Raw genomic sequence first — 11,610 nt, 5'->3', positions numbered from 1 at the left:
CGGCGTCATGCATGATGTGATGTTTCGGGGTATTATTACTCTGCACAACACATCAGGCATCATACCGCAGAACGAATGTAATTTATTTGTATGCTTGGAACTGTACTGTTATGAAGTGTATTTTATGCGCTGCGTCGCAGTACAGTGTGGAATGTACCCTGTTAAAGGTATTTTGTTTTTTGTATATTTTCTTGCAAAATAAAGTATACATTTTCAATCAAAAAATCTGTTCTTATCAGTTTAATATCTGATACATCCCCTATCTGGGGACCATATATTAAATGGATTTTTAGAACAGGGAGATGGAAGAAGAGCTCCCCGCATCGACCTGGTATTGCAGTACCTCCAGGACCGGTGCACCCCTCTCTTATGCAGTTTCCAAAAACAGAATGAATTCAAACAGCAAATTCTCCTCCATCCTCCTCATCCTTTTGCTTGCTTGCTCACTCACTTGCAATGTTACTTTTGCTGCTCACAAGCTGTCTGTATGTTGTTCATTTTTGCAATAAACTTGCGTTTAACCCCTGTGTGTACTGGTGTTTTTTGCTTCGTGTCAGTTCTTGGCCTTTCTTTCTCCCTTCCTCCTCCTTCCTTGCTCGCTCAATATTTTTTTGCTCAGGAAGAAGCAGGTGAAGTGGCAGTAGTTGCAAGAAGCCAAACCTAGGAAGTCAGCAAGTAGACACATTTCGACTAGGCAGCTAGCTCGAGTATGAATGAACTTTCTAGGCAAGGCCCAAGATGAGGCCTTTTTTTTCCTAGCCATGTCCAGCCAGCTCAGCCATTGCAATAGGCCTGACTTTGCTCCATTCCTGTCCCTTCGTACAACCAGCTTGCTGAAAAGCAGTCACTGCCTGAGTATTCATTCAGCAGCCTGTGTCTCCCTCTAGTGGGTCCCAGCCTTTTCGGCTTTCGTCCACGTGTCCCAGGAGGCGGTCTCATGCAAATGCTTTTCCCTGGTGGAGCAGCAACGAGAAGCAACTGGATGAGTGCAATTGTTGCTGCTGTCTGCCTGCTGGTCATTGCCAGGGTCAGCAGGTGCTTGCAAAGGTGTTGGACAGGTGTTAGAAATTGTGGATTGCTATCTAGGTCATCAGGAGGGGATTAGGTTGCTTGGCCAGGCCAGGTGTGAAAAGTTGCTAATCAGCGTCTCCGCCCGGTCTAGACGCGGGGGAAGGGCAGACAGGGGACCAGGAGAGCAGCAGCTCCTCTCAGTGAGCTTTGGGTTGCGGCCATTGCGCCGCTCGCTCGGAAAAGAGAATAATTGGGTTATCGCTTCTCGGCCTTTTGGCTACGATCAAGTGCAGTTTCTGTCTTGATCAGTGCCTGAGGTAACGACCGGTGCCAGTCCCTCTCGGCCTTGGGGTGTTTCCTTCGGGTGCACCCCATGCTGCTATTGGGGGGGACGCCACCGGAAGTGCACGAGAGTGATCGCCTTTCCCTACCATCCTTGAGTTGGCTGTGGGATTGGTGGGCGTAGGACATGGTGGGGCCGCCGAGCGCACCAAACACTTTGAGGCTGGTCGTGGCCGAGCCTAAGAGGAACGAGGTCGGTTTGTTCTTCATTCAGAAGCAGTTGATTGAAGACCTTTTCGGAATGCCAAGAGAAACGATTTTCTGCATGCAGTTTTTCCCTACTACTGGAATGTATGACGTTACTTTCTGGAAAAAGGAGGACCTGCAGACATGTATGCTTCGGAAGAGCGAGAAGGAGGGCGACGAGGCGCTGGAAGGGATCACATTCCTGTGTAGTGAGACGAAAGTGCGGGTCCCCATCACTGTACATATGTACAATCCTTTTGTACAGGATGGGGAAATCGCTGCCTTTTTATTCAGGTACTGCGAGTCGGTTTCAGCAGGCGTGAAGCTGACGAATGTGCTAGGTACCTTCAACGGGCAGCGTAAATTTTGGGTAACCTTTAGAGCAGATTCGGAGGGTATAGGGGGCGTCCGGCACCCCCTCATTCTTTCTCCATTGGAAGGAACCGGGGTTACTTGTGGTACCCTGGCCAGTCCCTCTTCTGCAGACAGTGTTTTTCGTTTGGGCACACCAAGGACCAGTGCGAGGCAGGTCTAACATGCCGCAACTGCTTTAAGCAGGGTCACGGAGCCGGTCAGTGTCCGGAGAAGAAGAGCTGCCACATCTGCGGGAGTAGGACCTTGCTAGGCAGTGCCCGAAGGTATCCAGGGAGTCTGAGCCCACTGCGGTTGTCGTGGCGGTAGAAGCAGTGGAGGCTCAGACGGGTAAGAAGGTGCTGTCCTATGCAGATGTGGCTAGGGCCGGTATTACCCCGATTACCATGGTGGACTCCGTGGAACAGACCGTGGATCTGCCCGAGGAAGTGGTGGTGCGGGCTGATGTCTGCCCACCTATGGAGGGTGAGCCAGGTCCCTCCCCTGTGGACGCCGTGGGGGAGGAGGGGGCCTCTCCTGTATCTGAGGAGAGTGTCCCTGGGCACCTCATGGCCGAGGGGGAGGCGGAGGGGAGTGGTGTAGGGTCGGAGGAGGAAGGGATGGAGGTGGGAGCTCCTTCCCTTAAGAGGAAGATGGAGGCTGCGGAGTCCTCCCAGGTCATAGGCTCCTTCCCGGACTCACCTGACCCTGAAACATCTGAGGCGGTGATTGATTCCGATTCCTCGCAGGCACCATCGTATGTAAGTACTGGTCAGGTGTCGGAGCTGCAGGAGGTAATGGGGTATGCCAGGGGGTCAAAGGAGAAGACTAAGAAGAAAACGGGGGGGTAAGTTCTGGGTCAGGGGTAGGACCCAGAACTAGGGCCAAGGACAAACCCGGAAAAAAGAAGGCATGACAGGAATGTGATCCTTTCTTGATTTTCTATGCGCTTAAAGGTATCTTCCCTCAACTGCAGAGGGTTTGGGACTGCAGGTAGACGAGCAGCAATTTTTAAAATTTTATCTGAGTATGCTGCCGACATTGTATGCGTGCAGGACTGTAATATGAGGGAAGAACCGTATGTCGCCAGATGGACCCCGGGAGAGTCGGTGTGGTCATTGGGCCGGAGCAGGAGCAGTGGAGTGGGGGTGCTAATCAAAAATAATAAAATTAAGATTTTAAGGAAGGTGGAGGTGGGACATTGTCTGTTGGTCTTTTTGGAATATGGGGGTGTTTGTTTTAAGCTTTTTTGTGTGTATGCGCCTGTGGATAAAAAAGGGAGGTTGGATCTTTTTGAGAGAATTAAGTTTTTTTTGGGGGGGGGGAGGGATCCTGTTATTGTGTTGGGGGATTTTAATTGTATTTTACGTGATGGGGATAGGTGTGGGGGTGGAAGTGGTGGTGGGGGTGTTGATAAGTCGGGGAAGGAGTTGGGTGAGATAATACGTTTATTTGGATTAAGGGATGTTGGTGAGGGTGGTGGTTTTTCTTATTTTAGTGATAGAGGGTCGGTGCAATCAAGGATTGATTTTTGTTTTATTTCAAAAAATTTACAGCTGGATTCCTTCGCTATTCAGCGGGAGGCTTTCTCGGACCATGGTCGGATCGAGTGTGTTGTGAGTATGGATTCTGAGGTAACGTATGGTAAAGGTGTATGGAAGTTGAATGTGGAATTGTTGGAGGATGAAGGTGTGAAAAGAGAGTATGTTGAGGTTTTTGGGAAGCTTAAAAGGAGGAGGAATGATTTTCTAAGTGTGATTGAGTGGTGGGAGTGGGTGAAGGGTCAGACTAAAAGGTTTTTTGTGAGGAAAGGGTGTGAGATTGCGAGGAAAGAGCATGAGGCGTATGAATGGTGGCTGAAGAGGATGGAGGAATTGAGGGAAAGGGGGGAGAATGTGGGGTGTGAATTGGTGGAAGCGAGAGGAAAGTTGAGAGTTTTTTTGGAGCGAAAGGGGAGGGAGATTATATCGCAAGCTAGAATGGTGGTTAAGGAGAAGGATGAAAAATGTACGCGGTTTTTCTTTAAGAAGGTGTATGGTGGGAAGGTGGATTTGTCATGCGTGTTGGATGAGAGTGGGCGGGTAGTAAGTGGGAGGGAGAGGGTGGGGGAGGAAATTTGGAAATTTTATTCCAATTTATATACGGAGAAGAGTAGGGATGAAAGGGCTGAGAAGGATGTGTTGGAGCAGGTGGAGATGAGGTTGGATATGGATGATAAAAGTATGTTGGGGGAGAGTGTATGTAAAGGTGAAGTTGATGAATGTCTCGGAAGTATGAAGAAAGGTAAAACGCCTGGGAGTGACGGTTTGCCGGTCGAGTTCTATTGTGCATTTTGGGATGTGATTGGTGAGTATGTGTATGAGGTGGTGATGAAAGTTTTGGAAAAGGGGAGGATGCCTGAATCCATGTCAAAAAGTGTGATTGTGTTATTATTTAAAAAAGATGATAAGCGTGAGTTGAAAAATTGGAGACCTATATCTTTATTGAATGTGGATTATAAAGTGGTGGCGAAAGTGTTGGCAAATAGGTTACGTGCGGTTGTGGAGAAGTTGGTGGGAGAGGAGCAAGTGTGTGCGGTGCCGGGGAGGTCTATTTCTGAAAGTCTGGTTAGCTTGAGGGATGGGCTATGGTTTTGTAAGGAGAGGATGCAGGAGGTGGCAGTGTTAGCTGTGGATTTTGAGAAAGCGTATGATAGAGTGTCGCATGATTTTATGTTTAAGGTGTTGAGAAAAATGGGAATTCCTGAGGTATTGATTGGATGGATTAAGTGTTTGTATAAAGGTATGGTAAGTAAGGTTTTGGTGAATGGGTGGATGACGAATGATATAAGTATTAGGTCGGGAGTGAGACAGGGGTGTCCTTTGTCACCCGTGTTGTTTGTTTGCGTGATTGAGCCTTTAATGAGGATGCTGGCGAAAGATAAGTGTGTGAGAGGGGTGGAAGTGCCAGGGAGTGGTGGGAGGGTTTTGAAGGTGATTGGATATATGGATGATGTTACAGTAATTTGTAAAGATATGGCAGGGTTAAAAAGGGTGAAGTTGCTGATTGAGATTTTTTGTTTGGCAAGTGGCTTTTGTGTGAATATGGGGAAAAGTGAGTGTAAGTTGTTTGGTGTATGGAGGGGTGTTGAACAGTGTGTTTGGAAGCTTTGTGTGGGGGGAGTGAAGATTTTGGGTGTCAAGTTTGATTCAGATTTGTATGGGAGAGAAAGTTGGCAGGATGTTTTAGTAAAAGTGAGAAACAAAGTTGATTTTTGGTCTCTAAGGACTTTGTCATTGGGAGGGAAGGTATTGATTGTGAAGGCTGTGGTGATTCAGATTTTGTTGTATCTATATTGTGTGTTTCCAGCGCCGGACAGAGTGATGAAACAGATTGTGAGGGTGTGTTTCTCCTTTTTTTGGTCATCCAAAATGGAGAAATTGAAGAGGGAGAAAGTAATGAAAGGTGTGGAGAATGGTGGGAAAGGTATGGTGTGTATTGAGAAGTTCTTGGTGGTGAAATATGTTAGTATGTGTGTGAGGTTAAGTGAGAAGGAGAGTGTTGCAGGGTGTATGGCAAGATATGCAAGTGGGAGTGTGTTGCGCAAATATAAGTTGTGTGATGTTGATTTGAGGAGGCCTGTGTGTTTTTTTGCGCCGTGGTTTTATGTGAGGGTTGAAAGATGTATGAGGAGGTATGGGTTGCAAGATGTGACGCGTGATAAATGGTGTGAGAGTAAGAAAGTAATGCAGATATTGAAGGAGAGGGAGGAAATGGAAGGAATAGGTGGTCTGAGGGTTGTTGAATGTAAGAAAGTTTGGAAGAATGTGTGCTGTAAAGGACTGGATAATAGGCAGAAGGATATTGCGTGGATGGGGGTGCATGGATGTTTGCCTACGAGGGAGTTTCAGAGGAGGAGGAGGTTTGTGGATAGTGAGGTGTGCCCGAGAGTGGGGTGTGGGGGGATTGAGAGGGTGGTACATGTGTTTTGGGAGTGTCGTTATGCAAAAAAGGTGTGGAAGAGGATGGAAAAGATGATTAAGGGATTGACTGGTGTGGATAATGTAACGTATGAGATGGTGTTGTATGGTCTGTGTGATTTGGGTAAGAAGGAAGAGAGGTTGTTATGGATTGTGGTGAATTGTATGAAAGAGTGTCTGTGGGATGTTTGGAATATTTTAATTTTTCGGCAGGAAGTAGTTAAAGTGAAAGAGTGTGTGGCCATGGTCCGAGGGAAGATTTACAGTTATGCTTATTTTGATTGTAAAAAATTGGGTGAAAGTAACGCTAGAGGTGAATGGAAACTGGGGGAGTGGAAGTACTGGTGTATATAGTGTAAAATATTGGTTTTATGTTGTCGATGTTATTTTGAATGATTAATCTCTTTTTTTTGTTTTCCAGGGTGAGTGCATGTGGTGACAAAGGGAAAGTGTGGAGAAAGTGTATAGGAGTGTTTTTTGTTTGTGTAGGGATAGGGTGGAGGGTCAGTATATAGTAGGGATAGTTTAATGTTTTCTTTCATTAATGAAGGGTGGAAATGGGTTTTTATGTAAATATTTTTGTTATTGTTATTTGTTTTTGGAATGTTTTGTTCTTGTTGTTATAGATTTATCTTGTTATCTTTATTATGTGGTTTTTGGGTTTTGTGGGTGGGTTTTGGGTGGGAAGGGGGTGGGTTATGTAAATATTTTAATTTTTTGTATGTTGTGAAAATATATCTCTGAATTATTTTGTACAAATGTTATTTTAATTTTTGTACATATTGTGTTTGGATTTATGTTTTCTATGTATTTTATTTGTGAATTTTTAAATAAAAGAATTAAAAAAAAATCTGTTCTTATCAGTTTAATATCTGATACGTCCCCTATCTGGGGACCATATATTAAATGTATTTTTAAAACAGGGAGATGGAAAAAGAGCTTGCTCTGTCCACTCCACGCATCGATCTGGTATTGCAGTACCTCCAGGACCGGTGCACCCCTCTCTTATGCAGTTTCCAAAAACAGAATGAATTCAAACAACAAATTCTCCTCCATCCTCCCTCCTCATCCTTTTGCTTGCTTGCTCACTCACTTGCAATGTTACTTTTGCTGCTCACAGTCTGTATGTTGTTCATTTTTGCAATAAATTTGCGTTGAACCCTTGTGTGTACTGGTGTTTTTGCTTCGTGTCAGTTTCTTGGCCTTTCTTTCTCCCTCCCTCCCTCCTTCCCTCCCTCCCTCCTTCCCTCCCTCCTTCCCTCCCTCCCTCCTTCCCTCCCTCCTTCCCTCCCTCCTTCCCTCCTTCCCTCCCTCCTTCCCTCCTTCCCTCCCTCCCTCCTTCCTTCCTTGCTCGCTCAATCTTTTTTTGCTCAGGAAAGAGCAGCAGGTGAAGTGGCAGTAGTGCGAAGAAGCCAAACCTATCAAGTCAGCAAGTAGACACATTTCGACAAGGCAGCTAGCTGGAGTACGAATGAACTTTCTTGGCAAGGCCCAAAATGAGGCCTTTTTTCCTTCCCATGTCCAGCCAGCTCAGCCATTGCAATAGGCCTGACTTTGCTCCATTGCTGTCCCTTAGCACGGCCAGCTTGCTAAAAAGCTGTTGCTGCCTGAGTATTCATTCAGCAGCCTGTGTCTCCCTCTAGTAGGTCCCCTGCCTGTCGGCTTTCGTCCACGTGTCCAGGAGGCGGTCTCATGCAAATGCTTTTCCCTTGTTGAGCAGCAACGAGGAGCACCTGGATGAGTGCAATTGTTGCTGCTGGCTTCCTGCTGGTCATTCCCAGGGTCAGCAGGTGCTTGCAAAGGTGTTGGACAGGTGTTAGAAATTGTGTATTGGTAGCTAGGTCAACAGGAAGGGATTAGGCTGCTTGGCCAGGCCAGGTGTGAAAAGTTGCAAATCAGTGTCTCCGAACGGTCTAGACGTGGGGGAAGGGCAGACAGGGGGCCCGGGCAGCAGCTCTCAGTGAGCTCTGGGTTGCGGGCATTCCGCTGCTCGCTCGGAAAAGAGAATAATTGGGTTATCGCTTCTCGGCCTTTTGGCTGCGATCTTAGTGTCGTGGTTGAAGGGTTAGACTGAAGGCACCAGTTCCACTCGGCCTTGGGGTGTTTCCTTGATTGGTACACCCCATGCTGCTATTGGGTGGGGCGCTGCTAGAGGTTACGAGAGAGGGCGATGCGTTACCATGGCGCGGAGGGAAGTTCGGAACACACTTAGAATCCTGGTAAAGCCAGATTTCGTGAAGGAGGTCACTCTGAGGACTATCGTTGTGGATATTCTACAGGATACTTTGTAATGGTGAGTCAGATTTACGCTTTGCAAGATTTTCCAGCAACTGGAACTTACGATGTTTCTTTTATTATCGAGAGTATTTGCCTTGGAGTTTTTGAAGATATCAGACGGAAGGTATTTGAAGGAAACGAACTGCTGTCAAAATGTACTTTTGAACTCCTATTCAACCCTGGAAGTAGGTTCGTTACTGTTCATTTGTATAACCCTTTTATGGACACACAATTGGTCCGGGTTTTCTTATCTTGGTACTGTTATGAGGTGAGCTTGGGAGATAAGTTAAATAACCCTTTTGGGATTTATCAAAGAATAATCAAATTTAAAGTAAAGTTTAAAGAGGACCCTGAAGGGTATGGAGGGGTAAAGCACCCCCCAGCTCTCTTCACCATTGCTGGGAACCGGTGCTCACTTTTTTATGTTGGCCAACCTAAATTCTGTCGTCAGTGCTACAAATATGGGCATACCAAGGATGAATGTCAGGTGGGAGTATGCTGTAGAACCTTCGGGCAGCCAGGTCACCAGACTGCTAGTTGTTCAAAGCCTGCAGCATGCGACCTATGTGGGTCAACTGAACACAAGGCCCGAACATGTAGTTTGAATACGGTTGGCAAGATGGCTTCCTATGCAGATGTAGCGAGGGGTGCTAGGTTCGCTGCCGCAGCAACAAGGCAGAATGTGAGCCTGCAGCCCTCAACTGAGGGGCAGGACAGAGAGGTTGGAGGGGTATGGGGTGCTGCGGTAAGCAGGGGAGGAGGGGGTGAATCAGGGCTTGGATGAAAGTGGTGGTGGTGGAAAAGTGGTGGGTGGAGAAGGAAGTACACCTGATGCGGGAGTGGAGCAGACCTTGGCAGCAGTTGCCAGAGGAGAAGAGATAGAGTCCAAAGTGGTAAAATGTAATGCGGAACAAGGAATGGAGTAGGAGGTACCACAGGAGGAGGGGGTGGATGAGATGGATGTGGCTTCTGGCTCTGACCGGCCTATGACGGCTGCTCAGAGGGAGAAGGTACGTGTGGAAAAAGAGGAGAGTGATGGTGAAAGCAAAGTAAAGAGAAGTAAGGTGGAACCAGTGCCGAATAATCCTTCATACCAGGTGGATTCGGGGTCAGAACTGGAGCTTGCAGGTGACCTGATGGTTTCGGATTCAGAGGAAACCGACGATCAGGATTCCGATGGTATGTAGGTGATAAGGAAAGATAGGGGTGGAGGGAGGGTAGAAACCACCTAACCTAAATTCAGATGGTCAGTATAGTTTCTGTTAATGTGAGAGGTATAGGTTCTTTAGATAGAAGAGCTGCTGTATTTAAAGAATTAAGTGATCTGAATGGGGATGTGGTATGTGTACTAGAGTGTATGTTAAATAATGCCCCTAAACCAAGTGAATGGAAGTTTGGTCAGGCAGTGTAGTCTATGGCTTGTACCAGTAAGAATGAAGGTGTGGGTGTCATGGTAAAGTCAAGTAAAATCCAAATCCTAAATTATAAGGTCATAATTCCGGGTAGACTGTTGCAAATACAGTTGAGTTGTTTTCGTTTTAAAGCGGGAGTCCGCCTTTTTTTTTTTTTTTTAAAGCCAGCAGCTACAAATACTGCAGCTGCTGACTTTTAAAATAGGGACACTTACCCGCCCAGCGCGCCCTCGATGTCGGCACCCGAAGCCGATCTCTCGATCGTCTCTCGGGTGCTGCCGCCGCCATCTTGGGTATGGGAATCAGGAAGTGGAGCCTTTCGGCTTCATTTCCCCGTTCCCTACTGCGCATGCGTGAGTCACGCTGCGCAATAAGGATGGTCCCCGCTGTCTCTGGGATCCGTGTTTTTCCCAGCAGGCAGCGGGGGACTTTCAGAAAGGGGCATAGCTTCTGCAGAATCTACGCCGGAAGTGGGTGCAGATACCTGTACTGTACAGGTACATGCACCCCCTCCCCCCTGAAAGGTGCCAATTGTGGCACCGGAGGGGGGGGAGGATTCCAATGAGCGGAAGCTCCACTTTAGGGTGGACCTCCGCTTTAAGTTACGCCTCTTTAATTGCTATGCTCCAACAAATAGGAGGGAGAAACTTCAGTTTTTGGAGACCCTAGCTTTGTATCTCCCAGGGAGGGAACCCACATTGGTAGTGGGGGACCTCAATTGTATTAGGAGTGTGGGCGACAGAGAAAGTACTTCTACAGTATCATTAGATAGTACTTCCACAGCTCTAAACAATTGAATTTCTGATTTTAGTTTATATGATGTAGGTCATGAGTTGGGGTCAGAGGCAGACAAGTTTACTTTCTTTTCAGACAAAGGGGAAATTAGGTCCCGTATTGATTTTGTTTTGTCTTCAGAAAGTGTAAACCCGGTGTCATTTAAGACAAAAAATTTAACCTTTTCAGACCACCGCGTTCTACTGGTTTCGCTTGGGGCAGATCAAATAATTAGGTTCGGAAGGGGTTTTGGAAAGTAAATGTTAATTTGTTAAAAGAAGAAAAAGTAATTGATTCCTTTGAGTTGTTTTTCTGTTCTTTGGTAAGACGTAAGGGGGAATTCCCTGATGTCTTAGCCTGGTGGGATTGGGCTAAATTTAAGTTTAAACAGTTTTTCAGATCTTGGAGCCTAAAACTAGCACGACAGGAAAAAGAAAGGGAGGAGGGTTTGGTGGAAAAATTACATACCTTGTATAAGTTTAAATCAGTTGGTATTGATGTTGGGAGTGAACTTGCAAAAGTCCAGGAGGAGAGGAAGAGGATCCTGAAAGAGAAGGGAAAGAGGATTATATACCACTCCAGAGTTGAGCATCTTGAAAAGGAGGAAAGGTGCACCCGTTTCTTTTTTAAGAAAGTTTTTGGTAAACGGGAAGTTTTTGTTTCAGTTTTTGGTCCTAAAGGGGAGGTGGAAGAGGTGAAGTCCTTTTATGAGAATTTATTTAAAGGAGATCAAAATATAATGGAAGAAGAGATGGAGGAATATTGTAATGTGGTAAAGGGAAGATTAACACCTGAGGAAGTTAATGCATTATCTGAAGAGTTGGAAGATAATGAAATATATGCCGCTGTGAAAGGTATGGCCTGTAAGGATGGTCTTCCAGAAGAATTTTACGTTAAAGTATGGCAGACGGTGGGTAAGGAGGTGTGTGAGGTTTTCTTATCAAGAAGGGAGGATGAGTAAGTCAATGAGGGAGGGCGCAATAACATTGATCCCTAAAGGGGGTTATAAGAGGGATTTGCGGAATTGGCATCCTATTTCTCTGCTCAACGCTGATTACAAAATTCTGTCAAAGGTTACTGCTAATAGGATGCGAGATGTGGCTGCTAGTTTAATTGGAGACCACCAAGTATGTGCGATACCAGGAAGGAGAATAGCAGACAACCTAGTTCTACTAAGAGACATGATTTATCATGTTAATTCACATAACGAGGCCTTAGTGGTGGTAAGCATGGACCTGCAGAAGGCGTTTGACAAAGTCTCTCATGCGTTTCTTTTCCAGGTACTTGCTAATATGGGG

At 46.3% G+C, this 11,610-nt stretch overlaps 1 non-coding gene and 1 pseudogene across 1 annotated transcript; both read left to right on the top strand.

Annotated features, from left to right (window-relative positions):
- Positions 1 to 205: 205 nt before the first annotated feature.
- Positions 206 to 365, top strand: LOC143990551 (U2 spliceosomal RNA; annotated as a pseudogene).
- Positions 366 to 6,658: 6,293 nt separating this feature from the next.
- Positions 6,659 to 6,852, top strand: LOC143990504 (U2 spliceosomal RNA). Its single transcript, XR_013277370.1, has one exon. It is a non-coding gene; the product is annotated as a U2 spliceosomal RNA (small nuclear RNA).
- The last annotated feature ends 4,758 nt before the right edge of the window (positions 6,853 to 11,610 follow it).

This window comes from Lithobates pipiens, unplaced genomic scaffold, assembly GCF_037356315.1.
Source record: "Lithobates pipiens isolate NorthernLeopardFrog02 unplaced genomic scaffold, aLitPip1_a1.2 Scaffold_18, whole genome shotgun sequence".
Taxonomy (NCBI): Eukaryota; Metazoa; Chordata; class Amphibia; order Anura; family Ranidae; genus Lithobates; species Lithobates pipiens.
The sequence above is the reverse complement of the archived record's forward strand: the minus strand, read 5'-3'. Positions and strand labels throughout refer to the sequence as shown.